This window comes from Pseudophryne corroboree, chromosome 6 (assembly GCF_028390025.1).
Source record: "Pseudophryne corroboree isolate aPseCor3 chromosome 6, aPseCor3.hap2, whole genome shotgun sequence".
In the NCBI taxonomy this organism is placed as follows: domain Eukaryota; kingdom Metazoa; phylum Chordata; class Amphibia; order Anura; family Myobatrachidae; genus Pseudophryne; species Pseudophryne corroboree.
Window position 1 is genome coordinate 561,205,575 of NC_086449.1, and position 25,801 is coordinate 561,231,375.

Sequence of the window (25,801 nt, forward strand, 5' to 3'; positions counted from 1 at the left end):
GTGTTCAGAATTTGCTGGACTGTTGTAATAACATCCATCCAGAAATTTGATAGACGGGGGCATGCCCACTAGATATGGAGTAATGTAACTAAGGCTGTAAGGCACTGTGGATGGGAACATAGCATGGAGTAGGGAAGGTTGTCTACACCAGTGCATTAGGATCTTGAATTGTGTTTCTTTCACTATACACACAAAGATCTAGAATGTGCCTTAAGGAAGACGTTTTCCTATTCTGTTTTAGTTAAAGATAAGCCTAAATCTCGCTCTCAAACCAGAACATAGGTTGGGATGGGCGAGGATTGGCTACCCTGCAATAGTTTATAGAGCGTAGGCACAGTGTAAGATAGGGATGGGGGGGGGGGGGGGGGGGCACACATAGCAGCTCAAAAGGAGTTAATTGACTTTCAGCAACTCACTTAATTGGATGAGGTTAAAAAGTGCCAAGAACTTCCAAAAATCAGAGTGGGGAATGTCCAATTTATTTTGGATCTCAGAAAACTGTTTAACACCAGAAGTAGTCACCAGCTGATTGATCCTAAAAAGACCCGTAGCAACCCATCTGGGAAAGGGGTGAGGCCTCGAGGGAAGCTGGGGTTCGCGAGAAATTATGTCAAGGGGCCAGAGATGAAATGGATGGGGGACATCGTAGTGCCTTCCAGGAGAAAAGAATGGTTGAAATTGTTGGGCGAGAGGACGAAATCTTAGGAAAAACGGGAAGCCATGGAACAATCTCTGAATGTTGTTGCATATAAAAGCCTTCTAGTGCAACCCATTGCTTTAGGTCTATGTTCCTTGTCCACTCAAGAATTCTATTCAGGAGTATGGCCTGATAATGTTTTGATATATAGAAGTTGAAGACCTCTGATCCGAGAAAGCCGTGACAGGACATCACGTATAATTCCAGGACTTTTGCGTGACCAGACAAATTTCCGGATCAGGAAATGAAGTGAGCGAAACCAGGAGTCAGGGACTTGAATCAACAAGGCCTGGAGAACATAAAGGTTTTACAGTTTAAGTATTCCATATCCAAAATGCTTGGGACCAGAAGTATTTTGGATATCAGATTTTTTTCGCATTTTGGAATAATTGCATACCAAGTCCACCTGATCTAAGTGTCACATGATCTGTCAGTATAAACACACCTTTTCTGAAAGGCCCCAGAGTCTGCAACACCAAGCAAGAGGCATCACACCATGAAGACCAAGGAGCTCTCCAAACAAGTCAGGGACAAAGTTGTTGAGAAGTACAAGTCGGGGTTGGGTTATAAAAAAATATCCAAATCTTTGATGAACCCCTGGAGCACCATCAAATCCATCATCTTCAGATGGAAAGAATATGGTACCACAACAAACCTGCCAAGAGAGGGCCGGCCACCAAAACTCACAGACCGGGCAAGGAGGGCATTAATCAGAGAGACAGCACAGAGACCAAAGATAACCCTGAAGGAGCTGCAGCGTTCCCCAGCAGAGACTGGTGTATCTGCGCATGTGACCACAATAAGCTGTACACTCCATAGAGCTGGGCTTTATGGAAGAGTGGCCAGAAAAAAAGCCATTACTTAGTGTTAAAAATAGAAGGCACGTTTTGAGTTTGCCAAAAGGCATGTGGACGACTACCCAACTGTATGGAGGTAGATGATCTGTTCAGATGAGACTAAAATTTAACTTTTCAGCCACCAAGGAAAACACTATGTCTAGCACAAACCCAACATATTCCATCACCCCAAGAACACCATCCCCACAGTGAAACATGGTGGAGGCAGCATCATGCTGTGGGGATGTTTTTCAGCAGCAGGGACTGGTAAACTTTTTCGAGTCAAGGGAAAGATGGATGGTGCTAAATACAGGGATATTCTTGAGCAAAACCTGTTTCAGTCTGCCTGTGATTTGAGACTGGGACGGAGGTTCACCTTCTAGCAGAACAATGACCCAAAGCATACTGCTAAATCAACACTCGAGTGGTTTAAGGAGAAACATTTAAATGTGTTGGAATGGCCTAGTCAAAGCCCAGATCTCAATCCAATTGAAAATCTGTGGTCAGACTTGAAGATTGCTGTTCACAAGCAGAAACCATCCAACATGAAGGAGCTGGAGCAGTTTTGCCTTGAGGAATGGGCAAAAATCCCAGTGGCAAGATGTGGCAAGCTCATAGAGACTTATCCAATGCGGGGGTGAGTAGTTATGCACGCTGAAGTTCTCTGTTATTTTGTCCTATTTATTGTTTGCTTCACAATAAAAAAAAAAATCTTCAGAGTTGTAGGCATGTTCTGTGAATGAAATGATGCAAACCTTCAAACAATACATTTTAATTCCAGGTTGTGAGGCAACAAAACATGAAAAACGCAAAAGGGGAGTGAATACTTTAGCAAGGCACTGTACACACAATTCATTTAGGTTTCATATACACCTTATACACACAGCCTGAAGGTCATTTAATACAATATTTTAATAACTGTGTATTAAACAAAGTTTGTGTACATTGAGCCATCAGAAAACAAAGGTTTCACTATCTGTCTCGCTCGAAAAATCATGTAACTTTCATTACCAAATAAAAATTTTAGAGTAAGTAACACTGTAAGAGGGTAAATAAAGGCTCCAGTTATAACAATGAGCAGCAGACACAAACTCGTCTTAATGGGCAATATTGATTTTTTTTCCCAACTAATATTGTTCAATTTCATGATGATGCTTTACTTATACCCCTTTTACACTCGCAGGAAAGTTCATTCCCGGGAATGTGTCCCGGTATATTTGCCGGGACACATTCCTGGGAATGACCCTTTCACATTAGCGGGCTGACCCGGCATATTGCCGGGTCAGTGACGTCACCGCTGAGTCTCCCAGAGGCGGTGCTTGGAGATAATCTTCTCCAAGCATCGCCTCCTCCTATGAAGAGAACGGGTGCCGGGTCGCCTTGACCCGGTATACCCGTTTACACTGCCAGCTTCCCGGGACGGTCCCGGGTTCAACCCTGGTCGAGACCTGGGATGAAATCCCGGGATGCTCGTCCCGGGAAATGGTCCCTGTACCCATTCACACTGAGAAAAATCCCGGGATGATGCGCATTCACGTGCAATATCCCGGGATTTTTCTGCGAGTGTAAAAGGGGTATTATAGTAACCCTTCATTATTCATTAATTTCATGCCAATTTTAGAATGTGAAATTAATGTATTGCGAAATCAACAAAACCACAAATTCTTGCCTCATGTAAATGTCATATTAATGACTATGTAGAAACATATCCATGTACCACGGTCGTGTGTATTTTTAAATGTATTTAAATTCACAATGAACTACACCCATTTCACACATATTTTCACCTATATATGAGGATCTTCTTCTTTACCACACTTATTTGTCACTTTTGTTTTTTACATTTATAGTATATTTTTCATTATGGGCTATTAGTTTACCCTGTTATATTGTTTATTCATTCAGTGGGCGGAATCCAAATGTAATCTGCGCCAGCAGATAGCGCCCATCTCAGCTATTCAATTGTAGCTCTGTTTGGGCGTGATCAGCTGCCCGCACTGACATTTCAGATTGCACCACCCCCTCGGGGGTGCGAGCTGAAATTTGTGCCAAGTGACACTTTTCGCCCATTTACGCGGCTAAACCCTCCACTAATGGGTGTGATCAGCGCAATTACGGGGATCAATTGAATATCACCCCTGCAATCTCCCGTCATTTTAGACGGGAGATCAGGGCGCAAAAACAATTGAATTCTCCCCAAAATTTTAATTTGATAATAAACGTTAGGATTTCAGATAATCAAAAAACAATAACTTGAATGTCCTATAAATTAGCACTTTTTTTTCTCTCCTTGCTGTCTTATAATTGATATTTACTCCGGGGATGACCACTTCCACTGTAATAACTACAGTAAAGATGAACATTATGCTAGTGGATTACACCAATTATTCACTTTCTTAGCTAGACTATTAATCCCTGCAGACAAAACCCTAACCTTTTTAAATATGTTACTATTATTACCAGTACTTTGTATAAAGCTAATGGTCTTTCGTTTAGCGTGAGTGGCCAGAATAATAAGAATTTACTTACCGATAATTCTATTTCTCGGAGTCCGTAGTGGATGCTGGGGTTCCTGAAAGGACCATGGGGAATAGCGGCTCCGCAGGAGACAGGGCACAAAAGTAAAGCTTTCCGATCAGGTGGTGTGCACTGGCTCCTCCCCCTATGACCCTCCTCCAAGCCAGTTAGGTACTGTGCCCGGACGAGCGTACACAATAAGGGAGGAATTTTGAATCCCGGGTAAGACTCATACCAGCCACACCAATCACACCGTACAACTTGTGATCTAAACCCAGTTAACAGTATGATAACAGCGGAGCCTCTGAAAAGATGGCTCACAACAATAATAACCCGATTTTTGTAACTATGTACAAGTATTGCAGATAATCCGCACTTGGGATGGGCGCCCAGCATCCACTACGGACTCCGAGAAATAGAATTATCGGTAAGTAAATTCTTATTTTCTCTATCGTCCTAGTGGATGCTGGGGTTCCTGAAAGGACCATGGGGATTATACCAAAGCTCCCAAACGGGCGGGAGAGTGCGGATGACTCTGCAGCACCGAATGAGAGAACTCCAGGTCCTCCTTAGCCAGGGTATCAAATTTGTAGAATTTAGCAAACGTGTTTGCCCCTGACCAAGTAGCTGCTCGGCAAAGTTGTAAAGCCGAGACCCCTCGGGCAGCCGCCCAAGATGAGCCCACCTTCCTTGTGGAATGGGCATTTACATATTTTGGCTGTGGCAGGCCTGCCACAGAATGTGCAAGCTGAATTGTATTACACATCCAACTAGCAATAGTCTGCTTAGAAGCAAGAGCACCCAGTTTGTTGGGTGCATACAGGATAACAGCAAGTCAGTTTTCCTGACTCCAGCCGTCCTGGAACATATTTTCAGGGCCCTGACAACATCTAGCAACTTGGAGTCCTCCAAGTCCCTAGTAGGTGCAAGGCACCACAATAAGCTGGTTCAGGTGAAACACTGACACCACCTTAGGGAGAGAACTGGGGACGAGTCCGCAGCTCTGCCCTGTCCGAATGGACAAACAGATATGGGCTTTTTTGAGAAAAAAACCACCAATTTGACACTCGCCTGGTCCAAGCCAGGGCCAAGAGCATGGTCACTTTTCATGTGAGATGCTTCAAATCCACAGATTTGACTGGTTTTAAACCAATGTGATTTGAGGAATCCCAGAACTACGTTGAGATCCCACAGTGCCACTGGAGGCACAAAAGGGGGTTGTATATGCAATACTCCCTTGACAAACTTCTGGACTTCAGGAACTGAAGCCAATTCTTTCTGGAAGAAAATCGACAGGGCCGAAATTTGAACCTTAATGGACCCCAATTTGAGGCCCATAGACACTCCTGTTTGCAGGAAATGCAGGAAACGACCGAGTTGAAATTTCTTTGTGGGGTCTTCCTGGCCTCACACCACGCAACATATTTTCGCCACATGTGGTGATAATGTTGTGCGGTCACCTCCTTTCTGGCTTTGACCAGGGTAGGAATGACCACTTCCGGAATGCCTTTTTCCCTTAGGATCCGGCTTTCCACCGCCCTGCCGACAAACGCAGCTGCGGTAAGTCTTGGAACAGACATGGTACTTGCTGAAGCAAGTCCCTTCTTAGCGGCAGAGGCCATAAGACCTCTGTAAGCATCTCTTGAAGTTCCGGGTACCAAGTCCTTCTTGGCCAATCCGGAGCCATGAGTATAGTTCTTACTCCTCTACGTCTTATAATTCTCAGCACCTTAGGTATGAGAAGCAGAGGAGGGAACACATACACCGACTGGTACACCCACGGTGTTACCAGAACGTCCACAGCTATTGCCTGAGGGTCTCTTGACCTGGCGCAATACCTGTCCCGTTTTTTGTTCAGACGGGACGCCATCATGTCCACCTTTGGTATTTCCCAACGGTTTACAATCATGTGGAAAAAACTTCCCGATGAAGTTTCCACTCTCCCGGGTGGAGGTCGTGCCTGCTGAGGAAGTCTGCTTCCCAGTTTCCATTCCCGGGATGAAACACTGCTGACAGTGCTATCACATGATTTTCCGCCCAGCGAAAAGTCCTTGCAGTTTTTGCCATTGCCCTCCTGCTTCTTGTGTCGCCCTGTCTGTTTACGTGGGCGACTGCCGTGATGTTTTTCCCACTGGATCAATACCGGCTGACCTTGAAGCAGAGGTCTTGCTAAGCTTAGAGCATTATAAATTTACCCTTAGCTCCAGTATATTTATGTGGAGAAAAATCTCCAGACTTGATCACACTCCCTGGAAATTTTTTCCTTGTGTGACTGCTCCCCAGCCTCTCGGGCTGGGCTCCGTGGTCACCAGCATCCAATCCTGAATGCCGAATCTGCGGCCCTCTAGAAGATGAGCACTCTATAACCACCACAGGAGAGACACCCTTGTCCTTGGATATAGGGTTATCCGCTGATGCATCTGAAGATGCGATCCGGACCATTTGTCCAGCAGATCCCACTGAAAAGTTCTTGCGTGAAATCTGCCGAATGGAATTGCTTCGTAGGAAGCCACCATTTTTACCAGGACCCTTGTGCAATGATGCACTGTTTTTAGGAGGTTCCTGACTAGCTCGGATAACTCCCTGGCTTTCTCTTCCGGGAGAAACACCTTTTTCTGGACTGCGTCCAGAATCATCCCTGTCACAACTGAGGGCCTGAGCTGACGGGAGGCAGCCTCAGTTGTAGGGGCTGAGATGTACCGGAACCTGGGAGGTTGTATCAGACCCCTGGACATGTAAGTAACATGAATAATAACTGCCCGAAGGCGTGACCACGACAACTTAGATAAAAGTCAATGATGTTTATTATGACAACTCCGCATCACAGCAGCAATAAAAGAAAACGTAAAAGTCAGCAAAGAATAAATACAGTTCCTGAGTACTACAGCATGGCAGGAGCCACAGGGCACTGGTAGTGTGAGATAGTTCTTATGATCTTCTAGATGGAAAGTCCTTACCAGGCCCGGCTGTAGCAATGGAGATAACCCAGGATTATACCAGCTGGTGTTCCAGGAAGAGCTGGGTTGCTGAAGGTAAAACAGCTGCTGTGGATACTGGCTGGAACCAGACTGTTGTTAGCACGGAGTGGATACTGGCTGGAACCAGTTAAATAATAAATGAACTTTGGGAGCGATGAAATGTGAACTGAAATGTAGAACTTGAGAGCGGAGAAATAATAATTCCGGTGGAGAGTGGTAAAGTGTAGAAAGGACACCGGCCCTTTAAGGGAAGCTGTACTCTGCTGGAAGCTGAGGCTGGAAGCAGGTAGTGTTGTAGCTGGAAACAGATGAATCCACAATGGATTGGAGAGTCAGGCTACACCGCAGGTGGAATGCTGGTGCGGGTCTCTATGGTGGAAGTCTTGAGACAGGAGCTGGAACCTGGAAGACAATCATAGAAGAGAGACAAACAGGAACTAGGTTTGACAACCAAAGCACTGACGTCTTCCTTGCTCAGGTACAGCTTACTTATACCTGCAGCAAGGAAGGGGTTGGCTAGGCAATTATGCAAATCAACAACACAGACAGCAGATTGGTGGAAATGATCAGATGACAGAATCCAAGATGGCTGCGCCCATGCAGACACTTGGAGGGAAGTTTGGTTTGTAATCCATGTGGTCTGGGAAACAGTAATGGCGGCGCCGGCCACCGGAGACAGGAGACGCCAGGCTGATAGATGCACATTTAACCACGCGGGCACAGCGGAGGCCGCGGCTGATGAAAAGACCACTCTGTATGTGGAAACTCAGGAACAGCGGAATCCGGTCCTGGAACGCTGAGCCCGCCTTAGGAGGCATCTGAAGGGTAAGTAATGGCGTCCAGATACCCGGATCGTGACAATCCCTAGGCACAGCAGACGTGTCGTCGGGATCAGCTGCGATTTTGGAATATTTAGAATCCACCCGTGCTGTTGTAGCAGTATCCGAGATAGTGCTACTCCGACCTCCAACTGTTCCCTGGACTATGCCCTTATCAGGAGATCGTCCAAGTAAGGGATAATTAAGACGCCTTTTCTTCGAAAAAGAATCATCATTTCGGCCATTACCTTGGTAAAGACCCGGGGTGCCGTGGACAATCCAAACGGCAGCGTCTGAAACTGATAGTGACAGTTCTGCACCACGAACCTGAGGTACCCTTAGTGAGAAGGGCAAATTTGGGACATAGAGGTAAGCATCCCTGATGTCCCGGGACACTATATAGTCCCCTTCTTCCTGGTTCGTTATCACTGTTCTGAGTGACTCCATCTTGATTTGAACCTTTGTAAGTGTTCAAAAAAAATTTTTTAGAATAAGTCTCACCTAGCCTTCTGGCTTTAGTACCACAATATAGTGTGGAATAATACCCCTTTTCTTGTAGTAGGAGGGGTAATTTAATTATCACCTGCTGGGAATACAGCTTGTGAATTTTTTCCCATACTGCCTCCTTGTCGGAGGGAGACCTTGGTAAAGCAGACTTCAGGAGCCTGCGAAGGGGAAACGTCTCGACATTCCAATCTGTACCCCTGGGATACTACTTGTAGGATCCAGGGGGCCTGTACGGTCTCAGCGCCATGCTGAGAACTTGTCAGAAGCGGTGGAACGCTTCTGTTCCTGGGAATGGGCTGCCTGCTGCAGTCTTCTTCCCTTTCCTCTATCCCTGGGCAGATATTATCTTATAGGGACAAGAGGACCGAGGCTGAAAAGACGGCGTCTTTTTCTGCAGAGATGTGACTTAGGGTAAAAAACGGTGGATTTTCCAGCAGTTGCCGTGGCCACCAGGTCCGATGGACCGACCCCAAATAACTCCTCTTCCTTTATACGGCAATACACCTTTGTGCCGTTTGGAATCTGCATCACCTGACCACTGTCGTGTCCATAACATCTTCTGGCAGTTATGGACATCGCATTTACTCATGATGCCAGAGTTCAAATATCCCTCTGTGCATCTCGCATATATAGAAATGCATCCTTTAAATGCTCTATAGTCAATAAAATACTGTCCCTGTCAAGGGTATCAATATTTTTAGTCAGGGAATCCGACCAAGCCACCCCAGCTCTGCACATCCAGGCTGAGGCGATCGCTGGTCGCAGTATAACACCAGTATGTGTGTATATACTGTTTATGATATTTTCCAGCCTCCTGTCAGCTGGTCCTTGAGGACGGCCCTATCTATAGACGGTACCGCCACTTGTTTTGATAAGCGTGTGAGCGCCTTATCCACCTTAAGGGGTGTTTCCCAACGCGCCCTAACTTCTGGCGGGAAAGGGTATACCGCCCATAATTTTCTATCGGGGGGAACCCACGCATCATCACACACTTTATTTAATTTATCTGATTCAGGAAAAACTATGGTAGTTTTTTCACATCCCACATAATACCCTCTTTTGTGGTACTTGTAGTATCAGAAATATGTAACACCTCCTTCATTGCCTTTAACGTGTGGCCCTAATAAGGAATACGTTTGTTTATTCACCGTCGACACTGGATTCAGTGTCCCTGTCTGTGTCTGTGTCGACCGACTAAAGTAAACGGGCGTTTTAAAACCCCTGACGGTGTTTTTGAGACGTCTGGACCGGTACTAATTGTTTGTCGGCCGTCTCATGTCGTCAACCGACCTTGCAGCGTGTTGACATTATCACGTAATTTCCTAAATAAGCCATCCATTCCGGTGTCGACTCCCTAGAGAGTGACATCACCATTACAGGCAATTGCTCCGCCTCCTCACCAACATCGTCCTCCTACATGTCGACACACACGTACCGACACACAGCACACACACAGGGAATGCTCTGATAGAGGACAGGACCCACTAGCCCTTTGGAGAGACAGAGGGAGAGTTTGCCAGCACACACCAAAAACGCTATAATTATATAGGGACAACCTTATATAAGTGTTTTCCCTTATAGCATCTTAATATATAAGCATATCGCCAAATTAGTGCCCCCCCTCTCTGTTTTAACCCTGTTTCTGTAGTGCAGTGCAGGGGAGAGCCTGGGAGCCTTCCCTCCAGCCTTTCTGTGAGGGAAAATGGCGCTGTGTGCTGAGGAGATAGGCCCCGCCCCTTTTTCGGCGGCCTCGTCTCCCGCTCTTAACGGATTCTGGCAGGGGTTAAATATCTCCATATAGCCTCCGGAGGCTATATGTGAGGTATTTTTAGCCAAAATAGGTATTCATTTGCCTCCCAGGGCGCCCCCCTCCCAGCGCCCTGCACCCTCAGTGACTGCCGTGTGAAGTGTGCTGAGAGGAAAATGGCGCACAGCTGCAGTGCTGTGCGCTACCTTTTAGAAGACTGAGGAGTCTTCTGCCGCCGATTCTGGACCTCTTCTTACTTCAGCATCTGCAAGGGGGCCGGCGGCAAGGCTCCGGTGACCATCCAGGCTGTACCTGTGATCGTCCCTCTGGAGCTGATGTCCAGTAGCCAAGAAGCCAATCCATCCTGCACGCAGGTGAGTTCACTTCTTCTCCCCTAAGTCCCTCGTTGCAGTGATCCTGTTGCCAGCAGGACTCACTGTAAAATAAAAAACCTAAGCTAAACTTTTCTAAGCAGCTCTTTAGGAGAGCCACCTAGATTGCACCCTTCTCGGCCGGGCACAAAAATCTAACTGGCTTGGAGGAGGGTCATAGGGGGAGGAGCCAGTGCACACCACCTGATCGGAAAGCTTTACTTTTGTGCCCTGTCTCCTGCGGAGCCGCTATTCCCCATGGTCCTTTCAGGAACCCCAGCATCCACTAGGACGATAGAGAAATATGAATACTCTATGCATACGGGTTTGGATGCCAATAAGAGATTCAGAATCATGTAATCCAGGGTTTCCCAAACTCGGTCCTCAAGGCACCCTAGCCATCCAGGTTTTAAGGATAGCTATGCTTGTGCACAGATGGTATAATTAAACTGACTGAGGTACTAATTAAGTCACCTGTGCTTAAGAATGGATATCCTAAAACCCTGGACTGTTAGGGTGCCTTGAGGACCGCGTTTTGGAACCACTGATAAAAGATCTATATCGTGTACTATTGTATATGCTGCAGAGTTTGGAAATACTGATCAGTAAAATAGGTTCATCTTAAAGGAGGTTCCGCTCAAAGGAGGAGTGAGCAGCAACCTGACAAAAACGACAGCTCATGATCTATCAGTAGAGCATCACACTGCTATGGCCGGAACGGTGCACCTAGGCAACCAGCAGTTGGTTATCATTTCTGGAATGCTTTTTCAGCTTCTTTCTGCTATGATAAATGGGCCAGAAATTATAATAATACATTTTATATAAATGCCCCATGCTACATAAGAATAGTTTTGTTGGTAAACCCCATTCATGGGGAATTGCCCCAATAGATGCCGGATATATGGGCCCCTTGAGTCCAACTATTCTATTTTTTTTTTCAGAAGAGACAAAACTTTCATTTGGTAGTATATTGGATTATTTATTACTTTTTATCATTGTTTAATTAAAATGCTGCTACCATTCTTTACTCGATGCCCTATTACAGTTAATATTGTAAATACCACACATACAAACATGCACACAATTACACAAGGCTGCCTTTAATAGGGGCTGGAACGGAGTTGAGATCAAAGCAAAAAAAGAGCAAGTAACTTTCCATTTTGGTAAAACCAGATTTTAAATGTGCAGATATATATATGAGAAAGTTGTGTCCACACTCAAACCTGTATTGCAGCGTAAAACTGAAGATCTCCAGCATTTATGGGCTACTTGCAAAAGCAGCCAGTATTTCTCCTGCATGCAAACATAATAAAATAAATGTATGGATTGTTCCAGATGCAAAGGTACTTGCTTTTATTTACTTTGCCCTTACTCACAATCAGGCCTTTAGGCCCAATGATGTGATATGCAGACTACGGAATTGCTAATCATCGCAAGTTACGCAGCCATCCAAAAAAGAAAATAGATGCTCATCGAAGCCATCGCAAAGTCCTAGCAACCGAGCACACATAAGCAGCACTGATGCAATAATGAAGACCATCTCCCCAAGTGAATCTATGGTCATGCAGACTGGCTGCAGCAGTAGCGATGCTGGCGCCATGTTTCTCTACATACATGATCACATCTGAATGCAAATACATTTCCCGAAAATGGCCATGACACGCCTGCGTTTTTGATGCCACTCCCCCAAAGGGTCCCATCCTCTCAATGACTGCATTAAAAATGTCACTGTGAGCGGCACTGCCAAGGTACCTTAGTACGCATGCAGTGCGATCACGGCAGATGCGCAGTCAGATGATAACTGCTCCATTGCTTGAACATCGGCATTGCGTATAAACATGAATTAGCCCCTTAGTCAGAAGCCAATTAACCTGACAGTATGTTTGGGGATTTTAAGCAAAAACCAGAGCATCCAGAAGAAACCCACTTAAAAATTATTTTTATTTTATCTACATCAGAAAAAAAAACAGGCAACATAAACAACATTCTAGAAATCTTCCGTTAATTACTTTTAAAACATTAGCATAAATTCAGATTTGGGGGCATATTTACCACAATCTGCATTTTTAATGTGTATGTGACAAATACTTTCTGTGATTTGCAACGTGAATTTTTTCGCCCAAATCCAAATGTACTATTTTTTTCTTACCAGGTGAGGGGTTCCGATGAGAGTCCGTCTTGGTGTATAGCTGGAATTAGAATGATAGTGTTGCACTATCACACTGCTTCCTGGATTAGGTCCCCCGCAGGATTCTTTCCAGAAGAATCTGCGAAACTCTGGCCAACAGGCTACTAAAGAAACACGCCATCTTAGAGATGGCCTTACCTATCCGAATGCATAGCAGTCCCCATAGAAATGGAGAGACCGCAGCATATATTGGAGATGGTACAGCTGTTAGAGCTTTAAATACTTCCCAGATATTGAATGATAACTATTGTACGCCCCTTTGCCATTTTCATTCCCCCCAAAAATCGGATGTTACCAACATAGGTGTGCGCAGGGGGGGGTGCCTGGTGCGCACAGGCACCCCCTAATGTCTGGCACCTTGATCTCACATGCCTGATGCAGCGATCGCCGAGCAAGCTGATTACTGTCCCCTCTGCTTTGCACCCTGTCAGGACTGTATTACTGACCGGACGCCTGGGTTAATCAAGGGCGCCACTGCCACCGGCTTTCAAACTCCCGGCTCCACCTCCATGTACAAAAACAGCGTGATGTGATTACGTCATGCTGCTCGCACACCCACCCGCCACACCCGCCACATGCCCACCTCTCTCCTTCTATGCTAGGTCAACGCCAGCCACTGATGAGGATCAGCATGCAGTCAGTGTTCCTCTTAGGAAGACAAATTCAATACTGGCAGGCGGTCGGCAGCAACATTGACACGTCACTCGTTTTTCCAGTAGCAGCAGTACTAGTCTGCGACCGTCAGTGTCAGTGAGTGACTGACTTGTAAGTAAGCTGCTGCAGCTTGCAGAGGAAAGAGAGGGGGAGCCAGACCAGGCTGAGGAGGAGCAGGGTAATTGCAGCGAGTGCCATCAGGGGTGTTTGTTTGGTGCACACCACAACATCTGACAATGTATCTGCTTTATTAGAATTAGTACAAGGGTGGATATTTTATATTGCGTTGACCGTCAATAGATGGTGCTGGACACGACCAAAAGGCGGTGCTAGACACACCCCTCCGACGGTGCACCCCCTAATAAAATGTTCTGCGCACGCCTATGGTTACCAAGAAGTTGGTCAGGCCTCGATGCTAGAGGGAAAGCTTGAAGAGTCACCTGAAACTCACATAGATCTCCTCTAATCCAAACACTAACAGTTGGAATGCAAATTGGATTTAATAGCATAGTGTACAGTGTTGCATAATACAATAGCACTACATCAGTGGATTCCAAACTTTTTTGAATTACGGCGCTCTAGAATATCAGAATTTTTTTCACGGCACCCCTAGGCCAAAAATTTCTTATTGAGAAATTTAGAAAGAAATATTACATTAAGTAGATCGCGTTTATGTGTCATCCTTAGGGTCAGTTGTGTGGTGAGGGACAAGATTTGCTTCTGTTTCACCACATATTTTATGACTGGCAGCCACCAGCACTGGTTTTGCCTATTATATTGACCATGAATAATTTGAATTGGTCCTGGACCACCAACCCAGGGCACCCCTGCAAGTGTCCCGGGGCACCCCAGGGAGCCACAGCACACAGTTTGGGAACCTCTGCATTACATAAATAAAGGATATTTATAATAATCATAGTACACCAATTATTGTTAAATCATTGTGTAGAGATGTGTGAGAATTATTGCTTTGCATTGGAGGACTGATTCTGGTGTCCCATGCATTTAGCAGGGCCATTCTATCCTTGCATGGAAATTATTGTGATGTCACTGGGATTTCCTTGTACAAATAGGAAGTGTATAGCACTTCACCATTTAACACAAGAATTTGCAAAATCGTATTCATTGCTAACATTGTTTATGCATTTGATTCAGTTCTGTTATGCAGCAAAATATCGTCAACCTAGATTGTGTATGTATTATAAATATTAATTTTAGCTAGCTGAGGATCATATATAAACAGTTAACGGTAAAAAAGAAACAAAACAAAAAAACAACAAGTACAATAAATACAATTCAGCGTTCTTTTAAGGAAAATGTTTTCTGCAGCAGGGATAAGAGCTCTTGTAAACAGATGCATTTTAGCATTTTTTTTAAACATAATACAGCTTATTTAGTGCCTTTCCAATAAAAATGTATATTATTTTTATTTTAGTTGAAAAGATGACAGTACACCTTTCAGGTGTGGAATCAATGCGGCTATTTTATGCATAGCGTTTGATGTTTGCGCACCGCACATGCATCTGAGCCACAGTGCGCACGTGCAGCGAGTGATTCATGAGTGCAGTCGCAGTGAGATTTTTAGCTGTAAAGTGAGTGACAGGAAGTGAATGTTTGGGAGTGGTCAGGTGGGCTCAGGCATGTCATTGCCATTTTGTTGGCATTTTCTGGGCAAGCATACATTAGCAGCTGTTATCACGCTTGCTATTGGAGAGGCCTGTGCGTCCCTGGAGTGCAGCTCACCCCTTGCATCTACAGTGGTACTCAGGCTCTGCGTGGCGACCCGATGAGCGACAATGTAAGTAATGTTTCTGCAATCATGCGCCACAGCATACAAATAATGTGATCGCAGTGGGCATTCTTTTGCGCAGGTTACCTTCTGCCCATATTAGCATATAATTGCAACAGGGGAAGGAAGAACAACCGCACCTGAATGACCCTCATTATGTGCAGCACAGCATTGAAAAGACCACAAACCCCCCCAAAAAGGTCAGATTATTTATTTACTTTTTCAAATATGAATCATACTAATAGACATTATTCAGCCTTTGGTTAGCTTCTATATGAATATCACCAGCGTGTTATCAGAAAACAATGACCCTAGGCAATACATAAAATATTAATATCAAGGGGGTAATTATCAATGCTCGGAAACAGTGAAAAGTGTGAGAGATAAGGTGTATGTACCAGCTCCTGTCATTTTTAAACAGTCTGTAACATGGCAGTTAGGAGCTGGCTGGTACTTTATCTCCGTCCACTTTCTCTCTCTCTCCAAGGCTTAGTACATAAACCCCAAAGTACAAACCAATCGGCTAACTGATTTTTCAAACACAGGGGTCTATTTACAAAGCCTACGGCTGTGTACACATTATGCGATATCACGTGATATGGCTGATATCGTATTATCGCATATGATATTATGTTATGTGTACACACGATATTGCATGCGATGCGCACTCCTGCGTGTCGCATGCGGTTTCCTCCATCGGAACCAGCATGCAGGTCCGACATGCGATATTGCTTACAAGGGCCATGCTGCCGATTGAAGCATGGCCAAGCTCCTCCCCCCCCCGTCGCAGCCGACATTAGTGCTGATCGCAGCAGCAAATTTGTATGCAGTTGGGCAAAACCATGTGCACTGCAGGTGGGGCATATATAACATTTCCAGAGAGAGTTAGATTTGGGTGGTGTTGCCTTATAGGTAATTGTCTGCACTTAGTATAATATTAGGGCAATGGATATTGTCTGAATTAAAATAATTCATTATAAATAAGTGATGTAACCATAGTGTATAGTGGATATATATAGTAAGGAATAGATATGAAATAAGTTTGAATGTATGAGGTAATGTTTAGCTGATTTAAGAGATTAGGTTTGTGTATGTGTTTATATAGATATACTGTATATTTGTGTTTTACTGCAAGATGGTAAAACAGTGTAGGGAACAGGTTTATTCTGCTCTAGTCATAAATAAGGCTAGAGAGGTCACAGTAAGATCAAGAGTCATTGTAGAGAAAAGGTATTAGGCCATAAATGATAATAGGTGTGTGACAGAGCTCTGTTGGTCATTGGAATTCCCAGGTGTGCTTACAGTAGATCAGAATCAAGATTGCAATACCTTTAGCAATTATAAAACTAGCTGGTCAATTGTCCAGTAGGACCATAAATTAACTACTACGAAAAAAGATCACATCCATTGATAAAACATGCTTCAGGCAAACAAATATTGTTACACTTCAAATAACCAAAGGAAGGTCTTTGATGTACAGTATAAGGAAAGGACACGTTTTATGGCACCATACCTGCTTGAGCAGAATATCCAACTTGGAGCAGAGCATGTTTTACGACACCTTGGAATGTAAATGACAAACCTATAATTACCTATTCCATTGGAAACTATGAGAATATGATAGTTTGAATTGGTAAAATATGGGATAAAAAGCAGCAGACTTTTTAGTTAGGATTAGAGGGAGAAGAAGGAGGAGAAGGAGAAGGAAGGAAGTCAGTCAGGAGGAGAAGTCATGGAGAACATGCTGAAGGAATGATTCTTGGGATGGCAAACTTTAACTTGCAAGTATAAATATGTTAGTAATTGAATTGTTTGTGAAACTTATGTCATGTTGTTTTATGTTATGTAATGAAGGAAGCATAGCATAGCTTAATATAATAATTAGTATATATATCACTACTGTGTATATCTTATTCTGTACGATTTGATCTGCCTGTAAATAAATAATCATATAAAAAGAGCGGTAATATTCAAGCTTGAACTCTCTTTAAGGAATCTTAATTTCATAATTTCATAAGTCATATATATATATATATATATATATATATATATATATATATATATATATATATATATATATATATATATATATATATATATATATATATAAGGACTGCATATATTTATCAGCCACTTAGTAAGCCTGACATAATATACTTGCAGATATATATGATAAATGCATATTAATTGAAATATATCCATATATTAAATACCATATATGATATATTAAATATTAATATTCATAAATATGATTCCATAAATCAATATTGGCGACCACGAAGGGACTTGTTATTACTGAATCTGATTATCTGATTTATAATATTTATGAGGAGTAGCAAATGCTATAAGCTGGCTACCAAATCTGCAGAATCACGGTGGGGATGTATCTATGAAAATTTATTACCATTGTGTAATGTCAATTTTGTATTCTGTATAACCTAGGATAAATGTGTTAGTGCAATATACGTTATTTTAACTAACATAATATCTATTAGGAAGCAGCACCAATGGCTATAAGCCTGCTGGCAAAGTACAAGATCACAGTGGAATAGGTTACAAATGTGAATAAAGAATTTAAAGGCCTAGAATAGAAAATGTGCACAGTGGAAATGAGTATTTCCAAATAAATGTATAAATGTACCAGGTATTAGAGTTTAACCTTAAGACACCGGTCAATCTTAAGGAGAGGATACCTTCAGTACTAAAAACAAAGAATATATAAATTTAGCATTGTAATGTTAAATATGCAAAAAGTTGCAGCAGCATTAGGAAAAATGCACAGAACTGCGGCTTTAGAAGCCAAACAGAAATGTAAAGAAGGATCAGGTTCACGTCTTCGTAAGGCGTGCCTGACCATTAATGCAAAAATGCATTCATTATTTAAGTCCCTTAAACAGAAAAATAAACAGAAAAAGTTTGGGGCAGAAGCAAAAAGCCTGGCAGATTGTAAGCAAACTGTCATGACCTCTCAGGAGGAGATAAAAGAAAGTACAAGGGAGAACATTGTAGATGTAGGTGAGACTCAGGACAGCATTGTCCATGTGCAGCACACAGAGTCTGCTATGGTCACACAGACCACCAGCAGAACAGCCTCTTTGGTAAAGGAAGAAAGTAGCAATGTGCAGGATGTGTCTATCATCAGACAGCACATTAATGTAAAGGAGGTAGCAGCAATAGGAGATGTCCCCTATACTGTTTCTACTAAAGGGGAAGATTATTGTAACTCAGATTATGAGTATTCTGCTGAATACACTCTCAGAGTTCCCAATGTAAATGAAGAATTTGTTATGCCCTTAGGCAAAGGTGAATTGTCAGCAGACTTAAACACTGATAGCTGCAGTACAGTGCACACAGGGGTGGAGAAGTTCCCCATGGTGAAAACTCCCATGGCAACCAGAGTTGCAAACCTTGAAATGTATTCACCTGGGAACATGTTTAAAGGGAAAATCCATGAAATTAATTCAGGAATGCATGTTTACAAACAAAGTTCCCAAACTTTTGTAACCCCCACACAACACTCAGAGACATCTAGTGATGGTGCAAATGTTTGCAGGCTCTCAGAGAGACCACATGCAGAATGTCATTCTGCAAACCACACACCAATTAACAATGACAAAAAGGATCACCAGGATGAAAATGTTTTTATGCACTGGTGCCATAACCATTTTGTTAAAGGTGTGGACAAACAGAAGGCCCTGGAACCTACAAAACATATTTGGCAAAGTCTAACAAGTTTCTCTCCCCACAAGAATATTTTTCAGGAAATACAAGATGCTTCAAGACCAAGAAGCCATGCCAAGCAGCAAACGCTATGGTTGGAGACAGTCTGGGACCAGGCTGCATCACAAGGGAGTATGGTCACAAGTGAATACGGTAGTATCATTCCTTTACTTGTTAGATCCAATGTAGCCATTGTTTGCTTTGATGTTCCAACAGCCACAGTTTCCAAATTAAACCTGCATCATATCTGCAGCGACAATTGTGCCGTCATTGACACACAAGGTGACAGGAAAGATTGGCACAGGCCAGAAACAATTGTTTGTTTGTTATTCAATCTTTAAAGACACATTTGTAAATTCTGTACCTGATAACATGCAGCAGATAGGACAGAATGCATAGCACGGTATGTTAAATCACTGTATAAATATCTGTGATATTCATTGTATGTCTTTTTGTTTGATTCATAGTAATCCTGGCAACCTGTATACAGAATGGTGCAAGACTCCAAAAAGACTCTAATTTACAAGGGAAAAGGTCTTCATTAACCCTTTCATCGCTGCTATCCAGCAAAATCTACATAGCATCCCTAAAGACTGATATATGGACAAATCCTCAAGGAGTTTTCCAGTTTCACAAGAAAGGGGAAGGTTTTCATTAACCCTTTCATCACAAGTAATCATTACTTGTCTTTCAAACTACATGTACACCCCCACAACAGTGTACAGCACATCTCATCACTGTGATTATACAGAACTGTCTCATCCCTTCATATACCTTAATCAAATATATATGTAAACATTTGTCTGATTGATATATATATATATATATCATTGTATTATATACCTTGTAAATATTTTATGGGTTTTTTTTTTTTTTTTTTTAGATTACACAGTAGATACTACCTATGCTTCCTTCGTAAAAGCTTCAAAAGTAATTAAATATCTAATACTGGATGGAATTAGATTTAGTCAAAGCCATTCCTAAATGATCTTTAATATCTGTTTGAAGCAAAATTGTATTCATTTATTGTATTGATAGGATGTTACTATATACACATCAAAAGCATTTTAAATAATTATTAGTTCAAATATAGGTAGGATAGGAAACGCCTTTATATGGGTTAAACTGGTATAAGGTTATTTAAGATTGAGATGTATAAATAGGTTCAAGGTAGAATAAGGAGACTTAAGACTGCATGGTAATTTATTCAGTGAGGAAATACAGAACAGAGTAGGTGTACTACTCACAGCCATTTGCGGTACTATTGCCCGAAGACAATTAAGACCTACTATTAACAAGCAAGGAAAGAAAGAAAGTAAGAAAGTAAGTAAGTAAGTAAGTAAGTAAGTAAGTAAGTAAGTAAGTAAGTAAGTAAGAAAGAAAGAAAGAAAGAAAGAAAGAAAGAAAGAAAGAAAGAAAGAAAGAAAGAAAGGAGAAAAAAAAACAAAAAACTGTTTCATATATGCCTGTTCTATTCAAAATCACAACCTGTTTGTGCAAAAGCAATATGGACACTTGTCACAACTGCGGCATTGGAAAAACATTTAAAGGACGCACAAGGCTAAAGACCATTACTGAGGGTCGTCACAAGTACTGAATGTTCAAGACACAGCACTCGACGTACACAGCCCTCTGCCTCAAACAGCGAAATGGCAAGCAAAGGAGCAGCTGCTATGAAGAATTCTACTTCAACTGCCTCCATGATGCAAACGTAATACGTCTCCAATGGCAAGCAAACCACGCAGATGACATTACTCTCCCAGTAAATTGCTACAGCCAAGAACAGCAAAAATGTCCAAACGTACTGATCCAGATACAGAAAAAAAGGTCTACAATTGGGCTATGGTATTCCAAATGTCTGTAGAAATTAGTTTTCCTCATGAATACTGAATAAAAACCTCAGTCTTGTCTGCTTTAGTTAAAAGTAAAAGTAGAATAAGGTTAGGTAAGCTAAGAATTTTTAGAGATTTTTAAAATCACAATGGTTATTATTATTACACTTATGGTTTATATTATGGTTACAACGAAAGTTATGTTTGAAGGAATATTTTGAAATGTATTTGGAAGCAATTACGCTAGTTTAATGTGTGGCCAATCAAAAGAATTTCTCATGGCCACAAGGGGGCGACTGTTGCCTTATAGGTAATTGTCTGCACTTAGTATAATATTAGGGCAATGGATATTGTCTGAATTAAAATAATTCATTATAAATAAGTGATGTAACCATAGTGTATAGTGGATATATATAGTAAGGAATAGATATGAAATAAGTTTGAATGTATGAGGTAATGTTTAGCTGATTTAAGAGATTAGGTTTGTGTATGTGTTTATATAGATATACTGTATATTTGTGTTTTACTGCAAGATGGTAAAACAGTGTAGGGAACAGGTTTATTCTGCTCTAGTCATAAATAAGGCTAGAGAGGTCACAGTAAGATCAAGAGTCATTGTAGAGAAAAGGTATTAGGCCATAAATGATAATAGGTGTGTGACAGAGCTCTGTTGGTCATTGGAATTCCCAGGTGTGCTTACAGTAGATCAGAATCAAGATTGCAATACCTTTAGCAATTATAAAACTAGCTGGTCAATTGTCCAGTAGGACCATAAATTAACTACTACGAAAAAAGATCACATCCATTGATAAAACATGCTTCAGGCAAACAAATATTGTTACACTTCAAATAACCAAAGGAAGGTCTTTGATGTACAGTATAAGGAAAGGACGCGTTTTATGGCACCATACCTGCTTGAGCAGAATATCCAACTTGGAGCAGAGCATGTTTTACGACACCTTGGAATGTAAATGACAAACCTATAATTACCTATTCCATTGGAAACTATGAGAATATGATAGTTTGAATTGGTAAAATATGGGATAAAAAGCAGCAGACTTTTTAGTTAGGATTAGAGGGAGAAGAAGGAGGAGAAGGAGAAGGAAGGAAGTCAGTCAGGAGGAGAAGTCATGGAGAACATGCTGAAGGAATGATTCTTGGGATGGCAAACTTTAACTTGCAAGTATAAATATGTTAGTAATTGAATTGTTTGTGAAACTTATGTCATGTTGTTTTATGTTATGTAATGAAGGAAGCATAGCATAGCTTAATATAATAATTAGTATATATATCACTACTGTGTATATCTTATTCTGTACGATTTGATCTGCCTGTAAATAAATAATCATATAAAAAGAGCGATAATATTCAAGCTTGAACTCTCTTTAAGGAATCTTAATTTCATAATTTCATAAGTCATATATATATATATATATATATATATATATATATATATATATATAAGGACTGCATATATTTATCAGCCACTTAGTAAGCCTGACATAATATACTTGCAGATATATATGATAAATGCATATTAATTGAAATATATCCATATATTAAATACCATATATGATATATTAAATATTAATATTCATAAATATGATTCCATAAATCAATAGTGGGTTATTTTGTTTCTGTGCAGGGTAAATACTGGCTGCTTTATTTTTACACTGCAATTTAGATTGCAGTTTGAACACACCCCACCCAAACCTAACTCTCTCTGCCCGTTATATCTGACCCCCCTGCAGTGCAAATGGTTTTGCCCAACTGCTAACACATTTGCTGCTGCAATCAACTCTGATACCCCTTTTCCACTAGCTAGCACGCGTCGCAGCCAGGAGCCTGACACGGCTGCGACCCGTGGTAGAGCCCCCTTCTACACTGCACTCACCAACCCGACATATTGCCGGGTTCGTGACGCTGCTGGTGACGCGGCAGGGGCAGCACTGGGAGATCACATGATCTCCCAGCGCCGCCCTTCCATACAGTGTAAGCGGGAGCCGTGTCGCATTGACACGGCTTCCGTTTACACTACAACCCTACCCAGATACCCAGATCATTTTAGTGCCCTACCCGGGTAGGATTCACGTGTCACTTGATCCTGGTTTTTGCGGAAGTACCCTTTTCCACTAGCAAATAACACGGGTAAATGCGCGCCCCCGTGCATTTACCCGTGTTTTTAGAGCTAGTGGAAAAGGGGTATGAATTAGGCCCATTGGCAAGTGTGTATGTGATGTCGGGCCCCACCACAGATTATGTCGCCTCGTATGCACATCGTTCTGATGTGTACACAGCCTTAAGCAGGGTAAACACTGGGCGATAATGAAATGCCGTTGATGATCGACTATATTATTGAATGATATAGCGTTCAACGATATAGCGCGTACACATTGAACGTTATCATTCAACATAATGATCAGTGACGTCACCGGCGGCATTCCCAGAAATGCAGCTCAGCCCGACATTGACAGGTTGAGCTACATCTCAGCTCAATTTTGGTAATCGCTGAACGATGTGCGGGAGCGTGCATCGTTCACCATTATTACCCCATACACACTGGACGATATAAGCCTAAAAAAGAAACAATAAAAATTTTTAGGCTGAAATCGCTCAGTGCGTACCTGGCTTAGGGGTCTATTTACTAAGCCTTAGAGATAAAAGTGGACAGAGATAAAGTACCAACTAACCAGCTCCTAGCTGTCATTTTTCAAACCCAGCCTGTGACATGGCAGTTAGAAGCTGATTGGCTGGTACTTTACCTCTACCCACTTTATCTCCATCCAAGGCTTAGTACATAGACCCCTTTGATGGAAGTAAAGTGGACGGAGATAAAGTACCAGCCAGTCAACATCTACCTGCCAAGTTACAGGCAGTGCTTTAAAAATGACAGTTAGGAGCTAGTTGGCTGGTACTTGATCTCTGTCCGCTATATCTTTGTCCGAGGATTAGTAAATAGACCCCACAGTCTGTAAAAAGAAAAAAAGAAGCTGTTTGGTTAGTATTCTATCCCTCACAACTGTATCTCTCTCCAAGCTTTGATTAAAAAAAATAATAATAATAATAATCCCCCTCCCTTTTATTCATTTTGCACACAAATTGTTTCTGTGAATAAAATCATGTTAATATAAAATACTATATTGACCCAGAATAAAAAATAAATAAATTAAAAAAAAGTATGGGCATCTGTGGCACTTCCTATTTAGTTATAAGAGCTATATTTATAATATCCATATGCCTCCAACATTCTATGATAGATCGATGTGCTGCTACAGGCTTGTGTGAGTAAATAATCGCCCTCTCTCTGTGCATGTTGGTGGCAGGTCTCCTCTACAAAACCCTCCTGTGTTTGGGGACCGGAAACTCCTAATGAGATTAGTGGCTGTACGCAGACATTACTTAGCCATGACTAAATGTGCTCTCTTCCTGCAGCCAGTGGAAAATTCAAGGGAACTTTTTCCCCCAGCAGCAGCATCAGGTCCTCTAACCTTATAAAAGAAAAAAAACTTCTATCCAAAAACAACACTCTTGCTTTCTCCTCTACCTTTTTGGCTGAAGGTCTTTATTAAATGACCAGAGCTCAGGAAAAGAAAAAAAAACCCTCGTGAAGACTACAAAGCGCAAATGCATGAACCCGAGGAGAAGGAAACCACAGAGTCTCTTTGTGTGCTCCAGTGACTCATTTTCAAGATGTTGTCTGCTGCCAGTTTCATACCGGAAGCGCATGGCAATTAGTCTTGCTGTTTCCAGACAAGCTGGGCTCATACAGCTTCTACAGGGGAGTCTTAATACACTGCCCTGACTTTATCTCTCTCACATCCACAGCACAGGCTGCTAATAATGCACCGTGATGGCAGGCTCCGCTAGATAAACGTGCCAGGTGATGCTGGCACATGTGGTGGTGCCCAGGGGCAGGAGACTGCCTGGCACACTTACCACTCAATGATGTGACAGTCTTTCTTAACTTATAGATCCGGCTTTTACCCACACTCAACTTGTACCATTCTGCTCAGAAATGCTATATGTACATTATAGCAGGCCGTATGTTTGCGTGGTGAGCAGCCCTATCAAGGGCACAGTTGGTGCATCTGTCATGCCAGTGTCCTCGCGTATTACAGTAATTACTGCAATCAGCTTCTCCGTACTCAGCTCCCACCTCCCCTGTACAAGTAAGAGCTGTCTGGCTGCTCAGTTATTAGCATAGTATTCTAAGTACACAATAAAGCCAGTGACACACATGATGCTAAACTTGAAATACAGGTATATTGCTGCTTATACACAACCCACACACCCTTCCTCCCATGCCTGCACACTAATCCTCTGCAGACAGAATGCAAATTAGCGCATGCAGAGACTACACAAGACTGCATGCAATTAGTGACACAAAACACACATATTTACATACCCAAACTCCTGCTGTACTCTGGGAACTTTCTCCTAGCCTTATTTATTTTCTAAGATGAAATTGGTAAAATCCCTTCGTTTTCCATGCTGACAGTCGTCTGCAGGCGTTTCTGTTGTAATGAGATCCTGATTTTTTTCTTTCTTTTCTTTTTTTCACTGCCGTGTGTGTGTATGTGTGTGTGTGTGAGCAGGAAGTTGGAGCAGTCAGACAGAGAGCCGGCTCACTTCCTTTCCTGCATTATTCCCCAGGCGGTTTGCAGTCTGTGTAAACAGGCTTTTCCTCCCTCTCCTCTCTCTGGCCACTGATGTTCAGCATCGTTGTAATATAAGACACACACATAGTAAAACAGCAACAGTAACAACATGAATTGCACACACAAAAGTTACAAGTGCTCCATCTGTCTTGCTGTTTTCATCTGCCTATCCCACACCAGGGGGGAGGAGCCCATTCAAACTAAGCCCCAAGTAATACCAACATAAGTGTCTAATGAGAACAGAAAGAAAATATATAGCATGTGTGTGTATTGCAGGTCACTGTGTCTGACGATGCTGAAGTTAGCTTCTTATTCGGCCAGCTTCTTATTCACTTCTTATTCAAGCTCCAGCTTCTTATTCACTTCTTATTCGAACTCCAGCTTCTTATTCAGATCATTCAGTTTTGCAAGGGTTAATGAGTCTTGGGTAACAAATTTGACACCGGAAATCAACAGAGTAGGTTCCATTACATATGACCCACTTGTATT

General features: G+C 42.3%; 1 protein-coding gene across 2 annotated transcripts in view; it reads right to left on the minus strand.

Annotated features, from left to right (window-relative positions):
- The window catches only part of ELK3 (ETS transcription factor ELK3), a 119,413-nt gene extending 93,925 nt beyond the window's left edge, over positions 1-25,488 (minus strand). Inside the window, exon 1 of one of the 2 annotated variants that reach the window (XM_063927756.1) lies at positions 25,060-25,488. The gene's annotated coding sequence lies outside the window, so the exon portion shown is untranslated. The remainder of the gene's footprint in view (positions 1-25,059) is intronic. The other variant, XM_063927755.1, reaches the window with a different exon arrangement.
- Between the last annotated feature and the right edge of the window lie 313 nt (positions 25,489-25,801).